Here is a 22390-nt window from a genome sequence, read left to right as displayed (position 1 = left end):
AGTAATATTGGTCAGGAATTCAGGAGCTGCTTAGCTGACAGAGTCTCATTTGATATCTGTTGTGAGTTTGCAGTCAAGATAACATCTGGGTCTAAAGTCAACGAAAGCTTTAACTGGAACTAGAGGATCCATTTCCAAGGTGGCTCTCTCACATAGCAGTAAGTAGGACTCTTTAGTCTCTTGCTGGCTGTCAGCAAGAGGCTTTGTATGGCTTCCCACAGGGCCGCTTCAGAATCCTCATGACATGGCAGCGGGCTTCCCACAGAGCAAATGACCCAAGAGGTAGCAAGTTAGAAGGTAGAAAGTGTTTTGTGACTTAATCTTGGAAGTCACACTTGTTGTTTCTGTCATATTCTTTTGATTGCAAAGTCAGCCCTATTCAGTGTAGGAGGGAACCACGCAAGGGAGAAATACCAGGAGGCAGGTGTCACAGGGAACCAAGCATCTTGGTGGCTGACTGCCAAATCTCTTGAGTTCATTTCTGTTGTTTGGTTTTCTTTGGACAATCAGTCACATTTTCTGTCTCTCTGCATGTCAAGTTTCAGTTGTATGGTGGACTTTGTGCTGATGCTCCAAATGACACTATCTTTTGTTGTTGTTGTTTTTAACCTGGAGGTTTACCTTTCCTCTATTAAGCAGGTAGGAGTAAGGGGCTCATTACCTCAATTTAGCTGGGCTGGATCAGTACTGGATTGCAGGCCGGCTGAGATTCTCTCTAATTTTGATTTTCTTTCCTCTGATGTGTCCTGTCTAGGCTTTTTACCAAGAGCCTGGTGAGTCACTGTCTCATTTCTGAAAGATAATACATGTATCATGGAGAAAATTGAGTTGCATATTTAGGATTCATGGAATTTCCAAATTATTACACCAGTGCTTTGATTTTCAAAACCTTTTCCAGTAGCATACCTCTTTATGGGCTAAGCCATCCTCAGCTCGCACCCAGAATTGGCAAATATCCCCAAAGGGATAGGTTTCTGGCAACCCTGCAGAAAAGAATATGACTAGTAACAGATTGCTCACTCACAGAAGCTCTCCCTGTTTAAGTATTCTTATGTTGCAGTTCATTGTTCCTCTTTACTATAGCTCTCTCTAATGCTTTGATATATATATATATATAGTTGCTAAGTTGTGTCTGACTCTTTTGCAACCCCATGGACTGGACAGGCTCCTCCGTCCATGGGGTTTCTCAAGCAAGAATACTGGAGTGGGTTGCCATTTCCTTCACCAGGGGATCTTCCCAACCCAGGGATCGAGTCTGCATCTCCTGTATTGACAGATGGGTTCTTTACCACTGAGCCACCTGGAAAGCTCATATATAGATACATATCACTGAGAGTATGATATCTATAGCATCCAGAGTATAGTCTGCCATAGAACCTATTATTTTTATATCCTTAAATCCTCCTTGGAACTAAAAGTGTCTCCAGTTCATTGTCTGAGAAAAGAAGTGAAAGTGGGCTGTAGCCTTTATAATTCTATAGAACAGTTTCTGGTTTTCAATATGAATAGTCTGAGGAGCAGAGGTTTTGAGCATGTGTGTTGTGCTGGGGTTGTGTACGCATATTTGTTTTGTTCATCGTTTCCCACTTTGGGGAACAAAACCTTAGATTTCTATGCTGATGTTGATTACAACCCTTATCAGGAACTTTAAGGCCTGACATTCTGTAATGGAGCAGGACTCTATGGGGCCTTCCCCCATATCCTCCACTTTATCTTGGTAGCTTATGGTGAACGATGCCACTGGATTTGTGGTCTCCAAAGGAGAAGATTTAACTCCAGGACCAAAGATGGGTCCCAGTCACTCAGGGCTTTGTGTGCAAAATTTCATTTAAAGTAACAGGACAGAGAAAGCTTCTGACATAGACATCAGAAGCGGGTAGAAAGAGTACCTGCCTCACTAGTTTCAGTGGACCCTTATAAACTTCTTAACTGGTTGCTGAGAATAGATTAAAAAAAAAAAAAATACCTCAAGGTTGTAAGAGTTCCACCAGATCCTTTCCCAAGCTATAAATCCTGAGATAACTTTGGCACAAGATTAGTCAGGGAGAACATGTTCGGGGCAAGGTCTCTGGGCAAGATATACTGCTGCTGTGTAACCAGGGGTACAAGTCTGGAGAAAGGGGTCCCCAGGCAAAATTTGTTACAATTATAATCATTAAGGTAGAGCCTAAGAAAAGCATTTCTATGAGTAGACATTGTGCTGTGTGATCATTAGTTCTTGACCTAAAGAAAGGCCAGTTCTTGCACAAGATACATTGTTGCGCAAGGCTTAAGGAAAGCATGTTCACATCCTCAAGGGGCCTTGGACTGCCTGCCTCAGCTTTAACTCTTGCATTCCCTACCTTTTCTTTTAGGAGAATATGGTTGACAGGGAAAGGGGTGGAGAAATCATTCTGTAACTTCTTCCTGATGGTAAGGGGCACAGACCCTAAATTGTTGAGGTAACATATTCTCCTTATCCTCATATTGAGGGTCTCTTATCCAGGGCCTCTGGGTAATAGCTAGAGGAGGCAGTAGAAACTGTAGGAGCATGAATAATCATTTGTAACTTAAATGCCTCAAGCCACTTAGATACAAAGTTCATTATACAGTTTTAGATAAAAGAATCAAACAGCAGGAATAAGATGATTACAATTATTACAGTCAAGATAGTTTTCCACCAAGGAGGGCTTGTAAACCAGGGTTGTATCTGTGACCAGAACAGATATCTGTATCTGGAACATCAGGGGAGTCCATGTAAAGAGTGACCAGAATCTTTGCGTCACCACTACTTTGTACGGGAAGCCATTGTATCCTTTAGAAAGAACAAACTGCTGCTGCTGCTGCTGCTAAGTCGCTTCAGTCATGTCCAACTCTGTGTGACCCCATAGACAGTAGCCCACCAGGCTCCCCCGTCCCTGGGATTCTCCAGGCAAGAACACTGGAATGGGTTGCTATTTCCTTCTCCAATGCATGAAAGTGAAAAGTGAAAGGGAAGTCTCTCAGTCATGTCCGACTCTTAGTGACCCCATGGACTGTAGCCCACCAGACTTCTCCATCCATGGGATTTTCCAGGCAAGCGTACTGGAGTGTGGTGCCATTGCCTTCTTAAAAGACAGAGACCAAAAATCAGTAAATGAATTATTGTAATCAGCAGTTCTAGCAAGAGTTAGAATCAGGTTACATTTGGTAGTAACTTTGATACTGGTCTAGATAAGGTCAGTATTTGGGTTGCCCTGTTTATAGGAATGGAGCCATTCGGTGTGTTCTTAAACATTTTGAATGTAGGTATAACAAATCCAGTTAGAAGGCATTGAAAGAATGACAACTTGAAGCTTAATATATGAAATAAATATTACCATTTCTTTTTAGAAGAATGAGTCTGAACCCCAATGTAGACAGCTGTTTTAGGACTTATAGCTAGGTAGCCAGTTGTCTAAGTTTGTCCAAGTAGGCTTTAGTCTCTTATTGTGGTATTAACATGTAAGCCAAAATAGTTTTCACCATTAGCAATTTTAGTGTTTTTCTAGGTATGAGAAGAAGCAAGAATTTGGGCTTAAGAAAATCTTTACCTGAAAATATCTAACTATCCGAAGGCCTGTTTTGTCCATTTTTCAGAGCACAGAGTGAGTGCCTAATTTCAGATATCCACCCTGAATTCTATTCAGGGGATGTTGAAGGTCAGCAGCTGTAGTGTCCGTGATTTAATCTTTGTAGAGGCAGATGGCAAGTGCCGGTTTCCAGTCACAGGGCCCCTTAATGGTCATGATTTGACCTTGGTTTGGGGGCATTTCATGACCATCCTGTCCCACGGTGCTGGGAAGTCTCATTCCCACGTCTGTCGAAGATTTCACTGATAGGCCACTCAATGTGCTGTTATTGGACAGGCCTTGTGAGTAGCAAGTCTCTGGACCACACCTGTCTCACTAGTCTCTTGGTCCAGGAAAATATTCCCTGTTGTTGCTTCTTCTTATATACAGAGTCATACCATTATAACTATGAATTTCATATGAAACTGTATACCATCATCATATCAGTGGCTCAGTCACACACTTGATAATGTAAGGGACAACACTTCTTGAAACAGAAAACAATATAGTTAACAGTAGTACTAAAATCACAAGTAAGAACTTAAGTCAAGAACTTCCATTAGGTATAGCCCAGTGACATCTCCAGGTCATCTGATTTAATTTGTTAAGTGACTGTAGCCTGTTGTTCATCTCCAGGATCTTTATTCAAAGACTGGTTACTGAGATAAGCTTTAAAAACAAACTCAGAGTGTCCTTTTTAAAAACTTAATTAAACCTCTTAGCAATGTAACATAACCACAAGGAACTATCTCAGAAGTAAGTCTTAGTAAATACAAACCTTAATTAACAAAACTAGAACTTAATATTTGGTGAAACATAATAGATGCCATAGACCTGACATCAGTTGGGTGGATTTTTCTTTTAGAGACACCAGTATACTTTTGAGATTTCTGTATATGTTGGGACACAGTCTTTTTTACCTTAATGGGGCTGTTCAGATCCCAAGTATCTCCAATTTCTGTAGGGATGAGGCAGAGAGAAAAGAAAAATATTTTTAATTTACCCATAGGTGTAAATCACTAAATTGTTTTAAACCATCAGTAACTTGAGGAGAAGAGCTTCTTTATATCTGAAAACAAAGATTAGAGGCCAGTAATATGTCAGACAAAAAGTCTTGAAACTTGTAATCATATTTAGCAGTGTATTTAATCTCATGCAACCAATCCCTTTGTTCTGCCCGACAACCAAGTAATCCAATGAAAGTGATTAGTCTCCAAGAACTCACAAAGTTCTTTGCCAATGTCTGTACCACCTATCCTGCAAAATGGGTGCCCCAATCACTAGAGATTGTAGAAAACAAATTTTAACCATTTTTTCTCCATTGTGAGATATTAACCCTGCAGCCAGGAAAAGCTTTATCTTATCAAATAAAAATGAGGTTTGTCAGGGAGCTGGGGAAAGCCAAGTGGCCATCTTGGATTTCCCATAGCCCAAACTGTTTGGTTTATAGCCATTGTTTATCCATTTTAAATTCCTTGATAAGCAGTTAGTTTTCGTAGAAGCAGAATGAGCTTTGTCTATATGCGCCATAGACACATAGCCACATTCCAAGAAAATTTTGTTCTTTTAACAGGAAGAGAGAGAAAACCAAATTCCAGATTGGTACCAGCTTATATTCACTGTGAATCTATAATTATTCACTGAGTCAAAATAACAATAAAAGATTTCAAAGGCAGTTTAATGTTTTAAGAAACTTGTATCATGCACAAAACTCTCTTCCACTTGCTGCAAACCTTTTTGGACTTTCGGTGTTTATCACTTCATTTGCCCATTTAGAGAACAGCCACCTGTAAGTTTAGACTTACTTTCTTTTTCTTTAATAGAATGTAATTCCATTCCTTATACCTTTTTATTAAAAACACACATCTTACTTTCTGTTAGCAACCATGAACTGTACTTTATATCATCATTTTGTAGATTGGTAAGCATAAATCACCCAAAGCTGTGTCATTTGTAAAAGTATCTTCAAAATGTCTATGTTAATTAGATCAATAAACAAACATCAATACCAGGCATCAATTCAATAGTGAATATTTCTCAGTTCACATCAGCCTGAAATTCAGTTTTAATTTTCTTGAATTTAGAATTGTTTGATTCATAAGCACTTACTTCTCTTTGCTCCTGCTGCTGCTGCTGCTGCGTTGCTTCAGTCATGTCTGACTCTGTGTGACCCCATAGATGGCAGCCCACCAGGGTCCCCGGTCCCTGGGATTCTCCAGGCAAGAGTACTGGAGTGGGTTGCCATTTCCTTCTCCAATGCATGAAAGTGAAAAGTGAAAGTGAAGTCGTTCAGTCGTGTCTGACTCTTCGTGACCCCATGGACTGCAGCCCACCAGGCTCCTCCATCCATGGGATATTCTAGGCCAGAGTACTGGAGTGGGGTGCCATCACCTTCTCTGTACTTCTCTTTAGGCCAATTAAATAGAGTTCATTGACCAGTTAACCTTCAGCAATGTTGTCCAAGGACAGAGACACACATAAATCTGGACAGACAGAAACCTCACAGCTTTCCACTTGAAATTTAAAATATCTCTTTGCCTTTTTTTCCCTTGGCCTGAAGTTCTACCAGTTTGGTCACAGCTGGAGTTCCAGATAGAGTAGGATATGTATTTCAAGGATATGATACACTTAAATTCAGGTTTTTTTCCCAGGTCTGTTTTTGTTTCTCAGGCAGGATCAGAGCTCCAAAATAGTATTTCAACAAGCCAACTTTTTCCTAATTGCACGTGCAAAAAGAACCAGTTTTGTAATTTCAAAAAGATTTCATTTTAACAGGTTTTCTCTAGAGTCTAAAGGATATCATGGCCATTCAGTATCAAAAATGTCATCTTTCCTTTTTGTAGTCATAGTTCCATAGCTAGAATTTTTAAACCAGAGAGTGTTCAAGTTGGCTCTGATGAAAGGGGTAGACTGATTGATAAGATGTTGTCCCAGCAGTGATTGTCTCTCTGGGGAGGTGAGGTCTTCTCTTACAGCAGAGAAAGCCAGTATACAAGGGGTTTTTAGGCTCTGAGGATCAAATTTATGCCAGTTTTTCAAGATACAATTTAAAGGGGGTGGTTCTGGAACTGCTAGCTCCCATCTATAAGAGAGAAAAAAGCAGGGCCCAGTGATGTGGCTTTTTTCTACTGAAGGCATCCCTCCCTGCTCTAGATGGGGGTGGAGACAGGTCTTCCACCTAAGCTTCCTTCCCTGGCCAGAGTTAACCTGTCTGTTACTGACACAGATGTCTCACTATTGTCCCTCCTGATTCTACCACCAAGATGGGGTGGAGATGCACCAGGGGTAGACATGATGGCATCCCAGATTGATGTCCAGTTACATACCATTAAAACCTTGGCTTGAGTTCCCCTTTTTCTCTGGTGCCACCCGGGGTGGAGCAGAGTAGCCTTCTGGATTGTCTCCCAACCTAAGACCTGTAGGGGAAACATTCATATTTTGTATGCCTGTGCACATTCTTGAGCATATTACTGACCACAGTAGAAGCAATAAGTCATAAAGGGGTGATCAGAAATCCCAAGATGTCCCTTCTGAGAGTTGCCACCTGAGTCTATGTGATAACAAAGGAGGTTATGGAGGGCCAGCCTGTGAGGATAAAATCTTTCATGGAGTATCAAGTTCAACCTTTCTATTCTTGTCCAGCAGATTGTACAAAAAGAGTATCTAAGGAGTTGAAACAAGAGCTACTGGAGGGCTTTCTCTGGTCCACTAAGAGCTAGCGCTACCAAGGGAAGAAGCCTGCTGCATTTCCAGTCTGCGCAAATCTGGAATTCCATGATCTGTGTCCTCAGGAATCTCATGCTCACCAGCAATGCCTCCATCCATATAGTCTGGAGGCATAGCCGTGACAAGAACTTGCCTCTGGGTCTCTGGGGATTTCCAGTCTGAGAGATGTCCCTAAAACTAGAGCTCCAGCTAACTCCCTAACGTGTTCTTGCATGCAGTGTCCTGTAAAATTTGGAATGGGGGAGGGTCTTGCTAGAAAAATACAATACCATCATGCATTGCAAGTCCCCTGAAAGTCTACAATCTGGCACACTAGGTTAGTAGTTTTAATTCCCCAAGCAGTTGTGAAATGGTTAGAGAGACCAGGAAAAGCTGACCGGGAAAAGAAGTTTGGTCCATATACTTCAGAGTTAGTAGAGACTTTACAGTAAAAGAGCAAGAGTCCCAGCTCAGAGTATTCTTACCTTGTCTTGAAGATCCCGGATGAGCCCCCAAGATGAAAGTTTATGGTGAATGGTGCCACCAGATTCTGAAGGTGAAGGTTTAACTCCAGGACCAAAGACAGGTCCCAGTCACTCAGGGCTTTGTGTGCAAAATTTTATTTAAAGTGACAGGACAGAGAAAGCTTCTGACATAGACATCAGAAGCGGGTAGAAAGAGTACCCCCCTCACTAGTTTAGGCAGGACCTTATATACTTCTCAACTAGCTGCTGAGAATAGATAAAAAGAATACCTCAAGGTTGTAAGAGTTCCACCAGATCCTTTCCCAAGGCATACAACCCGAGATTACTTTGGCACAAAATTAGCCAGGGGGAGCTGGTTCTGGCAAAGTATCTGAGCAATATATACTGTGGCTGTGTAATCAGGGGCACAGGTCTTGAGAAACAAGTTCCCAGGCAAGATCTGTTACAATTATAATCATTATAATCATTGAGGTAGAGTCTAAGAAAAGCATTTCCATGAGTAAGACCTTGTGCTGTGTGTGATTATTAGTGCCAGACCTAAACAAAGGCCAGTTCTTGGGCTAGATACATTTTTGCACAAGACTTAAAGAAACCATGAGGGAGAATGTTCACCTCCTCCTTAAAGGGCCTTGGACTGCCTGCCTGCCTAAGTAAGCTTTAACTCTTTCATCCTCCTCTCTCAAGTACCTTGTTATTCAGTAGCTCAGTCATGTCTGACACTTTGCGACCCCATGGACTGCAGCAACCCTGTCCTTCACCATCTCCCAGAGCTTGCTCAAACTCATGATCTCTGAAGTATCTAGATAAAAGTATTGGATTTCCTCAGTAATTTTAGAAATGTATTATTGGAAGGACTAATGCTGAAGCTGAAGCTCCAATACTTTGTCCACCTGATGCAAAGAGCTGACTCATTAGAAAAGACCCTGATGCTGGGAAAGATAGAAGGCAGGAGAAGTGGATGAGATGGTTGGATAGCATCATTGACTCAATGGACCTGAGTTTGAGCAAGCTGCGGGAGATGGTGAAGGACAGGGAAGCCTGGTGTGCTGTAGTCCATGGGGTTGCAAAGAGTCAGACAGGACTGAGCAATTGAAAAACAAAATATCTCCTTCCCCCCATCACCCCAAACGGAAGGTGTTAACTACTTGATGGCCGTGAGCACATAGCCCCAGGCCCTTGGAGCCTAAAGACTGATAATGTTAACTCCTATGACACCACCCTATAACCTCACCATCAGTCAATCAGAGAATTGTGCACCGGCTGATCACATACCCTGGGGTCTCCCCCTTTTACTTGGTTTTTAAAAATTTTGCTGAAACCCTTTGGAGACCTTGGAATTTTAGGGGCATGAGCCCTGCAGTGAATGTTTCTTTGCTCCAAACTCCATTTCAGTTTGTTTGGCCTCACTGTGCTTGGGCACAGGAACTTGCATTAACATGTATGCATCTTCTTCAGTCCTTGAAGAATTTCCCTTCATGGAGCTTGTACATCATAAGGAACATATGGCCCTGTGACATGAGATTGATTTGCTCTGCTCCTAGTGTAGTTCTGATGATGGCAAGTGCAAAATTATGATGCCTGATCATAACGAGACCAACTTGACTGGGAATGCAGCAAATGTTGAACAGCTTTTCCGATATGGAGATGCTGGGAGCTATGCAGCATCACAAACAATATATTTTATTATTGTCCTGTCTACATAAGTTTTTAGGACGTATTTATAAACATTTGATTGTCTTACTAAATTTATTCTTCAAAACTAAATTTACTTGCCAGGGCTCAAATTATGATATTAGACTTGGAAATTAGTGGCATATTCTTGTCATAACTTCCAACAATTCCCAGCAGTTATGCTAATTAGAAGTTTCCTGAGGCTCTTGGTTTGACAACTGAGATCAAGCAACTGTGTTTAATTACAGAAAACAGAAACTTACGAATGCAAATGGGTCACGAAGGCCACACCTTAAGAATAGAATGTTGCTCATTAATCACACACATCGAAACACAAGGTGTCCATTCTAAGATATGCAATTGCTATTATTCTTTTGAGAGAATCTCAGAATCAAAAAGCTGGAACAGATTTCAAGTATTATCTAAGAGAATTCTATTGGGTTGTAGCCATTCATTTGTCTGCCATCTCTACACACCTTCTTCAGAATTCTTTCTACTGCTATAGCATCAGGAAAGTACAGGCTATTAGTTTTATCATTAATAAACTTTACTTGATGTGAACTTATTGACAAATCTTTGATGTGTTAGAGTTCAATACACCTTTCTTTTTCAATTTTAATTTTAATTCTGTGTCTCTCAGTTAAGATTTGGTTTCTTGTTGCAGCTCTGTCACTAATCAGTTGAGTGACTGAATAAGCCTATACCTTTCTAAGTTTAATGTAAGTGTGCAAACTAGATTAAAATAAAATTTGAATTTATTCCAGCTGAAATTCTTATTATTTTTTAAATTCTGCAGTCATAGCAACATAACATTGATTCCTTAATGGAATCATTCATTTAATGAACATTTAATGCCTATTATGTGCAAGAGATTGTAGGCCATCTCCAAAGATGGGAAGAGAGAGAAGAAAATTAACATATACTTTTGTATTATCAGGCTGCATGCTTTTCATGGAATATCCCTTGAAAAAAAAATAAAGCTGATTGGCTTTTCTGAAGCCCCATGGGCTTTAGATATTTACAACTTTATTTTTCCAAATAGATTCATCCCTTTGTACAATTCAACTATTTTCTCTGATAAGAATCATTTCAGTTTTTGTTCTATACACAGTTGTCTTAATAACATATCTCATTTGGTGAGTAATCTAGATAATTATATAGCTTTATATTTTAAAATGAGCTTCAGGTATTATAGGGAAAGGAGCCCAGTTGTAAGGAGTGGGCCCAAAGCCTGTTGTCTGCAGAGCTGGGGCATCTGGAGTGCCACAAGCTCCAGTCATTGCCCTTACAGTGCTGGCTCTTCTCTCTGTTCTGTTTCCACAGATGGGCATGCTAGGTGACTCAGCCATGTTTCAGAGCAACAACTTTATAATTTGCCGACTCTTGAAATCTAATTTCAACACATTGCATTCTTAATTTAGGTCTTACTATTACCATTGCATAGGAATATTAACTGCTGTTTATTAAATATATAACTGTATGCCAGATGGTGTTCTAAGTACTTCATAAATATTACTGCATTTATTCTGACAAATCTGTGAGGTGGATTTTATTATCATTCTGGTTTTTCTTATGAAGAATGTTAAGCAGCTTGCCTAAGTTCATACAGTTTGTAGCAGAAAAGAATTTCTATCCCAGTCTGACTAGTTTTGATCTGTTATTAGTCTTTATTTTAACTACCAAGTATCATTTTAACTTTTAAATATGTACCGCTCCCTTGTTTTCTCCATATACATCATGCTTTCTGTCACTGACTAATGTAAAGTCTCTATTTAAACCAGTTTATGAATCTCCATTCCACTTATTTTTTTAAAGTGAAGTGAAGTCGCTCAGTCGTGTCTGACTCTTTGCAACCCCATGGACTATAGCCTGCCAGGCTCCTCCTCCGTCCATGGGATTTTCCAGGCAAGAATACTGGAGTGGGTTGCCATTTCCTTCTCCAGGAGATCTTCCTGACCCAGGGATTGAACCCAGGTCTCCTGCATTGTAGGCAGACGTTTTGCCATCTGAGCCATAAAGATATGTATAATTTTGTACAAGAAATCTAAAAGTTTTAAAAGATATGAAAATACAGATTTCAAAATCAATGTTATTTCATTCCAAATTTTAACTTGGATGTCTCAGTATGTATATATTGGAAATGCTGCCATTTTGCAAAATCGTTTTGAAACTAATTTTCCTGTGGGAACACTTTTTCAGTATGCATTTTCCTGTTTAGGCATAGAAAGAGAAAATGCTCTCATTTATGCACAGATAATTACAGTATTCACATAACCTTTAAAAGTCTTTATTATTATTTTCTTTCCCTTCAAAGTTTCTGTATTTACTGAATTTTATATCAGCCTAAGCACAGGGAATTCTTCCAGCTTGCACTTGAACTAATTTTTGAGAAAAGCAGCATAATTTATACCTTATATTGCATAGTATTTATGAAACTGCATTTATTAAGGCTTTGCAGACAAATGTGTTTAGGACTTGCTGGCATTTTTTTCCCGGCTTGGTTTGATTATTCAGTGCTGATTTATGGCCATCATCCCCCTGCACATCTTTGAATGTTTCTGTACTAGTAACAGGGAAAATCCTATAACTACAACTTTTGCTGTAGAAATATGATTTCTTGGCCTCTCTTTGTTATAACAAGTTTAGGGGTCTGTTACTCTCTTTTTACATAGTGTCTTTTAGAATAATTTGTAGCTTCTTATTTATCTTCTCTCTGTGTACTGTCAATTAACATGCAAAACAGAACAATTTTTCTTCATTACCTAGTTCAGGCCATTCAAAGAGAGACAGTATGGAACAGGGCATAGATATGAGTGATGAAGTCAAAGTCAGTTCAGTTCAGTTCAGTTCAGTCGCTCAGTTGTGTCTGACTCTGCGACACCATGAATCGCAGCACGCCAGGCCTCCCTGTCCATCACCAACTCCTGAAGTTTACCCAAATTCGTGTCCATCAAGTCAGTGATGCCATCCAGCCATCTCATCCTCTGTGGTCCCCTTCTCCTCCTGCCCACAATCCCTCCCAGCATCAGGGTCTTTTCCATTGAGTCAACTCTTCGCATGAGGTGGCCAAAGTATTGGAGTTTCAGCTTCAGCGTCAGTCCTTCCAATGAACAATACTTGGGTTCAAATTCTACTATTTTCACACTGTATGACCTCAGTGTGTGTGCTGTGTGCTTGGTCACTCAGTCAGGTCCGACTCTGCAACTCCATGGACTGTAGTCTGCCAGGCTCTTCTGTCCATGGGGATTCTTCAAGCAAGAATACTGGAGTGGGTAGACTTTCCCTTCTCAGGGGTTCTTCTCAACCCAGGGATCCAACCGAGGTCTCCCACATTGCAGGTGGATTCTTCACCATCTGAGCCACCAGGAAAGCCCCTGGTGGTGTATGACCTTCGGGCATGTTAATTCATATACCTCAGTTTTCTCATCTTAAAATGGGGTTAACACAAATCAACTGATATTAATTAAACACAGTATATGTGAAGCATTACTTTTAAAACTTTTGTGTTCATGAATACATTCAATCCTCACAATAACCCCATGTGGAGGTGTAAATATCACCTCCATTTTACTGGTAAATAAGCTAAGGCACGGGCTTCCCTGGTTGCTCAGCTGGTAGTGTTTTGCATGCAGCTAGAAAAGAGCTCTTGGTTACATACTTGTGTACCTTTAATAACAAATGAAAGGAGTGGGGGCTGTTCTTTTTTCTCTACAGAAGTATTTGATTGGGTTAAAGTTTCTGGAAACTTGATAGAGATCAGTCACCTTCTTTTATATATGAAGAAATAGACACCTTGCTGGGTTATATGACTTGGCTAAGATTTGGATAGTTCAAAGATTAGAACCCAGATCTTCTATCCCAAGCAACCCTGAGTTTTTCTCTCTCCCATAAGTCCAATGTGAAAGCTCTTCACCTTGCTATCAACTTAGTGTTGGAAATTCATTTTTTAGTTAGAAAGAAATAGAGGAAACAATAGAATGGGAAAGATTAGAGATGGCTTCAAGAAAATTAAAGATACCAAGGGAACATTCATGAAAGGATGGGCATGATAAAGGACAGAATTGGTAAAGACCTAACAGAAGCAGAAGAGATTAAGAAGAAGTGGCAAGAATATTCAGAACTATACCAAAAAAAGGTCTTAATGACCCAGATAAACACAATGGTTTGGTCACTCATCTAGAGCCAGACATCCTGGAGTGTGAAGTCAAGTGGGCCTTAGGGAGCATTACTATGAACAAACCTAATGGAGGTGATGGAATTCCAGCTGAGCTATTTCAAATCCTAAAAGATGATGCTGTTAAAATGCTGCACTCAAATATGTCAGCAAATTTAGAAAACTCAGCAGTGGTCACAGGACCAGAAAATGTCAGTTTTCATTCCAATCCCAAAGAAGGACAATGGCAAAGAATGTTCAGACAACGATACGATTACACTTAAGTCATATGCTAGCAAGGATAGGCTGCAAATGTTCAAGCTAGGCTTCAGCAGTACATGAACCAAGAATTTCCATATGTCTAAGCTGGATTTCAGATAGGCAGAGGAGCCAGGGAGCAAATTGCCAACATTCACTGGATTGAGGAGAAAACAAGGGATTCCAGAAAAATACCTACTTTTGTTTCACAGACTGAACTAAACCCTTTGACTGAGTGGATTACAACAAACTGTGGAAAGTTCTTAAAGAGATGCAAGTACCAGACCACCAAACCCATCTTCTGAGAAATCTGTATGCAGGTAAAGAAGCAACAGTTAGAACTGGGCATGGAAAAAATGACTGGTTCAAAATTGAGAAAGAAGTATGATATGGCTGTATATTGTCACCCTGCTTCTTTAACATATATGCAGAGTACATCATGCGAAATGCCAGGCTGGATGAATAAGAAACTGGAATCAGAATTGCAGGGAGAAATATCAACAATATCAGATATTCAGAGGACACCACCCTAATGGCAGAAAGTGAAGAGGAACTAAAGAGCCTCTTGAGGGTGAAAAAGGAGAGTGAAAAAGCTGGCTTGAAACTCAACCTGCCTGACTTCAGGCTCTACTACAAAGCCACAGTCATCAAGACAGTATGGTACTGGCACAAAGACAGAAATATAGATCAATGGAACAAAATAGAAAGCCCAGAGATAAATCCACGCACCTATGGACACCTTATCTTTGACAAAGGAGGCAAGAATATACAATGGATTAAAGACAATCTTTTTAACAAGTGGTGCTGGGAAAACTGGTCAACCACTTGTAAAAGAATGAAACTAGAACACTTTCTAACACCATACACAAAAATAAACTCAAAATGGATTAAAGACCTAAAAGTAAGACCAGAAACTATAAAACTCCTCCTAGAGGAGAACATAGGCAAAACACTCTCCGACATAAATCACAGCAGGATCCTCTATGACCCATCTCCCAGAATATTGGAAATAAAAGCAAAAATAAACAAATGGGACCTAATTAAACTTAAAAGCTTCTGCACAACAAAGGAAACTATAAGCAAGGTGAAAAGACATCCTTCAGAATGGGATAAAATAATAGCAAGTGAAGCAGCTGACAAACAGTTAATCTCAAAAGTATACAAGCAACTTCTACAGCTCAATTCCAGAAAAATAAATGACCCAATCAAAAAATGGGCCAAAGAACTAAATAGACATTTCTCCAAAGAAGACATATAGATGGCTAACAAACACATGAAAAGATGCTCAACATCACTCATTATCAGAGAAATGCAAATCAAAACCACTATGAGGTACCATTTCACACCAGTTAGAATGGCTGCGATCCAAAAGTCTACAAGCAGTAAATGCTGGAGAGGGTGTGGATAAAAAGGAACCCTCTTACACTGTTGGTGGGGATGCAAACTAGTACAGCCACTTTGGAGAACAGTGTGGAGATTCCTTAAAAAACTGGAAATAGAACTGCCTTATGACCCAGCAATCCCACTGCTGGGCATACACACTGAGGAAACCAGAAGGGAAAGAGACACGTGTACCCCAATATTCATTGCAGCACTGTTTATAATAGCCAGGACATGGAAGCAACCTAGATGTCCATCAGCAGATGAATGGATAAGAAAGCAGTGGTACATATACACAATGGAGTATTACTCAGCCATTAAAAAGAATACATTTGAGTCAGTTCTAATGAGGTGGAAGAAACTGGAACCTATTATACAGAGTGAACTAAGCCAGAAAGAAAAACACCGGTACAGTATACTAATGCATATGTATGGAATTTAGGAAGATGGTAACAATAACCTTGTATGCGAGACAGCAAAAGAGACACTGATGTATAGAACAGTCTTTTGGACTCTGTGGGAGAGGGAGAGGGTGGGATGATTTGGGAGAATGACATTGAAACATATATAATATCATATATGAAATGAGTCGCCAGTTCAGGTTTGATGCACGATACTGGATGCTTGGGGCTGGTGCACTGGGACGACCCAGAGGGATGGTATGGGGAGGGAGGAGGGAGGAGGGTTCAGGATGGGGAACACATGTATACCTGTGGCGGATTCATTTTGATATATGGCAAAACCAATACAATATTGTAAAGTGAAAAAATAAAATAAAATATTTATATATATAAAAAGAAACTCAACATTAAAAAAACTAAGATTGTGGCATTGGTTATACCACTTCATATCAGTAGGAGGGGAAAAGGTAGAATCACTGACAGATTTTATTTTCTTGAGCTCAATGACTGCAGCCATGAAATTAAAAGACGGTTGTTCTTTGGAAGAAAAACTAAGACAAACTTAGACAGCGCATTAAAAAGCAGAGACATCACTTTGCCAACAAAAATCTATATAGTCAAAACTATGGTTTTTTCCAGTAGTCATGTATGGATGTGAGAGTTGGACTATAAAGAAGGCTGAGCACCAAAGAATTGATGCCTTCGAATTGTGGGGCTGAAGATGACTCTTGAGAGTCTCTTGGATAACAAGGAGATCAAACCAGTCAGGCCTAAAGGAAATCAACCCTGAATATTCATTGGAAGGACTGATGCTGAAGCTGCAGCTCCAACACTTTGGCTACCTGATATGAAGTGCTGACACATTGGGAAAGATCCTGATGCTGGAAAAAATTGAGGACAGATGGAGAAGGGGGCGACAGAGGATGAGATAATTGGATGGCATCACTGACTCAACGGTTATGAGTTTGAGCAAACTCTGGGAAAGAGTGGAGGTCAGAGGAGCCTGGCATGCTGCAGTCCATGGGGTTGCAAAGAGTTGAACACAATTTAGTGATTGAACAACAATAATTTTATCAAATATTAAAAACATGAATTTATTTTTCTCTGCATATCATAATTGATTAGATATCAAATATGTGGTTGTTGTTTAGTCGCTAAGTCATGTCCAACTATTTTGCAACCCCATGGACTGTAGTCCTCCAAGTTCCTCTGTCCGTAGGATTTTCTAGGCAAGAACATTGCAGTGGGTTGCCATTTACTTCTTCAGGAGATCTTCTCGAACCAGGTCCGAGTGAACCTGAGTCCCGTGCTTGTCTCCTGCACTACAGACAGATTCTCTACCACTAAACCACTGGGGAAACACTCAAATATGTGGGGAAAATAGCATAATATTGGTTGTCAAGTCTTTGTGTATTTGGTGTCTTGCTCTGGAGGAAGACTACCTAGTTTAACATGCCAGCTTTGTCTTCTATCACAAGATGTTGTGCAAATTACTTGTCTTTTCTTCATCACAGTTCCCTCATCCATAAAAAGAGAGTAGTATGCGTGCACTGCAAAAATTCATTGTGATAATTCGATGAGTCCATATGTATTAAGCACTTCGTATTAGTACCTGGCATAGGCTTCCCTGATGGCTTGGTGAGTAAATAATCCACCTGCAATGCCAGAGACACAGGTGATGTGGGTTCAATCCCTGGGTTGGGAAGATACTCTGGAGGAAGAATTGGCAACCCACTCCAGTATTTTTTCCAGAAAAAACCCATGGACAGAGGAGCCTGGTGGGCTATAGTCCACAGGGTTGCAAAGAGTTAGACAAGACTAAGCACACGATTTGACATTTTGATATACTGGGGGAGGTTTGCTATTATTATTGCTTTAAATGAATTACCATTGAGGTTTAAAATGTTTTTTTAACCATTTATATTTATTCTATAATTTTTCATTCATATCCCTTGTTTATTTTTATTGCCATGTTCACCTTTTTTCTTACTGATTTTCAAAATGTGTATCATTTTTGGCATACTGCTTTGAATATCATTAAATGTCATAAGTATGCATAATAATTAATAAGGAAGTACTAACTGGGCATGTAAATATCTGAGACACTGTGCTAGGTGCTGTTCAGAACAGAAAAAAATGAATGATAAGGTCCCTTTCCTCTATGTGACTTTTAACATAGTAGGGTGAAAAGGAAACATCCAAAATAATGCAGTGTGTCATAATAGAGCTTTCTGGATCTGTACTTTTGGTACACTGATGTGGAAGACATTAATTCAGATTTAAATCTTCTCACAAGGTTTTTGGAAGATATAACATTTAAGGTTGAGTTGAATAATGGGCAAAATTTTGAGAAGTATGGATGGCTGGACAAAGACATTCTAGTGAGTTAAAATAATGAGAGAGAAGACCGAGTGGCGAGATATACTTATTTAAAGAACTTATTTAAAATTTTTTTTACTATGAACTTTCCCCTTAGCACTGCTTTTACAGTGTCCCATAGGTTTTGGGTTGTTGTGTTTTCATTTTCATTCGTTTCTATGCATATTTTGATTTCTTCTGTGATTTGTTGGTTATTCAGCAGCGTGTTGTTCAGCCTCCATATGTTGGAATTTTTAATAGTTTTTCTCCTGTAATTGAGATCTAATCTTACTGCATTGTGGTCAGAAAAGATGCTTGGAATGATTTCAATGTTTTTGAATTTACCAAGGCTAGATTTATGGCCCAGGATGTGATCTATCCTGGAGAAGGTTCTGTGTGCGCTTGAGAAAAATGTGAAATTCATTGTTTTGGGGTGAAATGTCCTATAGATATCAATTAGGTCTAATTGGTCTATTGTATCATTTAAAGGGAGCGGGGGATGATTTGGGAGAATGGCGTTGAAACATGTATAATATCATATAAGAAACGAATCGCCAGTCCAGGTTCGATGCAGGACACAGGAAGCTTGGGGCTGGTGCACTTGGATGACCCAGAGGGATGGTATGGGGAGGGAGGTGGGAGGGGGGTTCAGGATTGGGAACACGTGTACACCCGTGGCAGATTCATGTTGATGTATGGCAAAAACAATACAATATTGCAAAGTAATTAGCCTCTAATTAAAATAAATAAATTTAAATTAAAAAAATAAAAATAAAATTTTTTTATCTTTATGTGACATGTTTTCAACAAAGCAAGGTAAATATGATCACTGATACCTTAGAGACTAGAATAATAAGTAAAGATATGAACTATAGTTAACCTAACATTAATTCAGGAACTCAAACTAGTGTGTATATGAGCCATTCAGTACTGCAATTTATATTAAAAGGCTGAACTAAATGCAAAGGACTGACAACACACACAAAAAATGACAATTTCTTTTTGACAGCATTGGATAGAAAGGACAGATTATGGCAGTTCCAAGGCTGTAAAAATATAGAAGGATAACAACCAAAAATTTGTAGCAAATTCACAAGGGCAGATTTGGAAGACACCAGTCAGGATCCTTGATATACTTAGCTGCAGGATTTTTCAGCCTGGCACTCTGACATTTTAAGTCAGATGAATTTTTGCTGTGGGAGTGTCCTATGCATTCTAGGTGTTTGGCAGCATCCCTGACTTCAGTCCACTCTGTGCCAGTGGTACCTCTTCCAGCAGCAGGGTTATGACAAATAAAAATGCCTCTAAACATTGTGAATGTCCCTCTGGGGACAAAAATGTCCCCTGGTTGAGAACCACTGTGGTACAATATAAAATAATTCCTTTACTTCTAATCTCTTTTAACTGTTCATTATATTCTGGAGCAATATGTTCAATTTTTTATAGTTACAAAACCAAAGACACCATTTATTGAACATATGCATGAAACAAGTTTTAAAAATATATGTTTCATACAAAGTGCACCTCAAATGTTAAAGCTTGGATACATACTTTGGCTTGTCCCTACCTGTTTTAAACCAAGTTGAGCTCATTTTCTGAATTTATCTGAATATTAGAAAATCCATATTTATAGCAACTTAATATTCCTGCTATGAAAAATCAAGCAGGTTACTCTAACTTGGGAAACTTATGGATTTCCCAAACCTTATGTTTTGAAATAATTTCAGAGTTAAAGCTGCAAAGATGTACAAAGTAGTTCATATACCTTCAAACCAGAGTTCTCAAATGTTAACATTTCACTGCTTTGTGCTCTCTCACACTCCCTCTCCTCTGTGTGTGTGTGTGTGTATGTATGTATATAATGTGTGCGTGTGCTAAGTCACTAGAGTTGTGTCCGATTCTTTATGACCCTGTGGACTGTAGCTCATCACGCTCCTCTGTCCATGGGATTCTCGAGGCAAGAATACTGGAGTGGGTTGCTATGCCCTCCTCCAGGGGATCTTCCTGACCCAGGGATCGAACTCATGTCTCATTATGCCTCCTGCATTGACAGGCAGGTTCTTTACCACTAGTGTCGCCTGAGAAGCCCATTTATATATATACATTATATATGTATATAATTTTTAAGAACCATTTGAGAATAAGTTAAATATATAATGCCCCTTTAAAACGAAATTCTTCCATGTTTATTTCCAAAAACAAAGGCACTCATTTTTGTAACTGCAATGCAATTATCAAAACCAGGAAATTAATATTGATTCAGTACTAATAGCTAATCTTATTAAAATAATGACAATAGCTTCAATAATATCCCATCTAAGGTCACAGTTTACATTTAGTGGTCATGTCTCTTTAGACTCTTTTAATGTCGAATAGTTCTTCTTGTTTTTTTTCTTTGGTCTGAACTGAATATTTGCTTCCCCTCCAAATCTAAATTCGAATGTTGAAGCTCCTCCTCCTAGTGCAGCTATATTTGGAGGTGGGTGCTCTAAGGAAGTAATTAAAGTTAAATGAAGTCATAAGCGTGAGGCCCTGATTCAGTATAGAATTAGCGTCCTGACAACAGAGAGTTTGACTCTTTTCCTTTTTTTCTCTCTCTCTGTTCCTCTTTTTCTTTCCTCTGTGCACATATGAGGAAAAACTGTGTAAAGATATAGAGAGATGGTGTTAATTTATAACACAGGACACCAACCTCATTAGAAACCAATGCTTCATCATAGACTTTCAGCCTTCAGAACTATGAGAAAATAAATTTCCACTGTTTGAGCCACCCATTCTGCGGTAATTTGTTTTGGCAACCTGAAGCTGACATACAATGACATTTTTGAAGTATACAGACCAGTTACATTGCTTAACACTTAGACCTAATATCCGTAAAATCTCTATCAGCTAAAGGGCTACTTCTATTGTACAGGGAATACATGATTGTAGATTGGTCCAAGATGATGACGAGGGTATGGTAAGATGGTTTGTCTTCAGGGTGTGTTTGATATTAAAGCCAACAAGCTTCTTAAAGCATTGGGTATGAGGCATGAGAAAAAAGGAAGAGACCTAGGTGTAGCAAACACAGCAGAGATTATACCTCCAAATAGGTGCAAAATCTATGACAGCTTAAATATGTTACCACAGAGAAATTTCTATTTTGAAATAATTTTTAGTTCTAGTGGCAAAATCTTTTTATATATTTCTAATGTAAGCTTATTGCACAAAAGATGGTTGGTAGGGTAAATAGCTTCATTCATAGCAAATCTTTATTTCAAGGTAAATTTGACTTTAGGAATAATCCAAAAGCCATATGCAAATAAATTAGATAATCACACTAAGCAATAACATTTTTAGCCATAACTAAGTAATAATTCTAGTGTCTTTGCACTGTTCTTAATATGATTCTGAAAGCAAATCCAAGAGAGAGTTTTCAAAAAAGCTTTTAAGCAATAATAGCATCATTAGCTGGAGAAGGCAATGGCACCTCACTCCAGTACTCTTGCCTGGAAAATCCCATGGATGGAGGAGCCTGGTGGGCTATAGTCCATGGGGTCGTGAAGAGTCAGACACGACTGAGCGACTTCACTTTCACTTTTCACTTTCATGCATTGGAGAAGGAAATGGCACCCCACTCCAGTACTCTTGCCTGGAGAATCCCAGGGATGGCGGAGCCTGGTGGGCTGCCGTCTATGGGGTCGCACAGAGTCGGACACGACTGATGCAACTTAGCAGCAGCAGTAGTATCATTAGCAAAAGTAGCTGTAACTTAAGATTACTTTTCTTTGAAAGAAACAAAATTCAATAGTATCTATAGATAATGTAATAGTTATTTACATTTATAAATATAAATATCTATAAGTTATGTCATTTTCATTATTTTCATGCCTTCTCTCTCCTTGTAGAAAGTAAATTCTTTTTCTTCATTTTCTAGGCATGACTATCTTTAAGGTACCCTGGTGCAGTACTTAGAGAAATGTCTATACCTATACCTATATCTGTATTATCTCTCTCTATATATATATTTGTATCTATCTGTCTATATATTATCTATATTTATATGCATATGCCTAGAAATGGCTTCCCTGGTGGCTCAGCAGCAGAGAATCTGCCTGCAATGCAGGAGACACAGCTTCTATTCCTGGGTCAGGAAGACTCCTTGGAGGAGGAAACAGTAACCCATTACAGTATTCTTGCCTGAAAAATCTCACGGACAGAGGTGCCTGGCAGGCTACAGTCCATGGGCTAGCAAAGAGTTGGACATGACTGAGTGATTGAACACATGCATCAGATCAGATCAGTTGCTCAGTCGTGTTCGACTCTTTGTGACCCCATGAATCGCAGCACTCCAGGCCTCCCTGTCCATCACCAACTCCCGGAGTTCACTCAGACTCACGCCCATCGAGTCAGTGATCATCCAGCCATCTC

At 39.4% G+C, this 22390-nt stretch overlaps 1 long non-coding RNA gene across 1 annotated transcript; it reads right to left on the bottom strand.

The window, feature by feature from the left end:
* Positions 1 to 2541: 2541 nt before the first annotated feature.
* On the bottom strand, positions 2542 to 6023 carry LOC147370741 (uncharacterized). Its single transcript, XR_015166160.1, has 3 exons — positions 5679 to 6023; positions 4490 to 4527; positions 2542 to 3086 (listed from the first exon to the last, which is right to left on the bottom strand). It is a non-coding gene; the product is annotated as an uncharacterized LOC147370741 (long non-coding RNA).
* Positions 6024 to 22390: the final 16367 nt, after the last annotated feature.

Source organism: Bos grunniens, chromosome 6 (genome assembly GCF_055505025.1).
Source record: "Bos grunniens cultivar Pamir isolate PY7600 chromosome 6, Bosgru_T2T1.0, whole genome shotgun sequence".
Taxonomy (NCBI): domain Eukaryota; kingdom Metazoa; phylum Chordata; class Mammalia; order Artiodactyla; family Bovidae; genus Bos; species Bos grunniens.
Note: the sequence above shows the minus strand (reverse complement) of the source record. Positions and strands in the feature narration are given on the sequence as shown.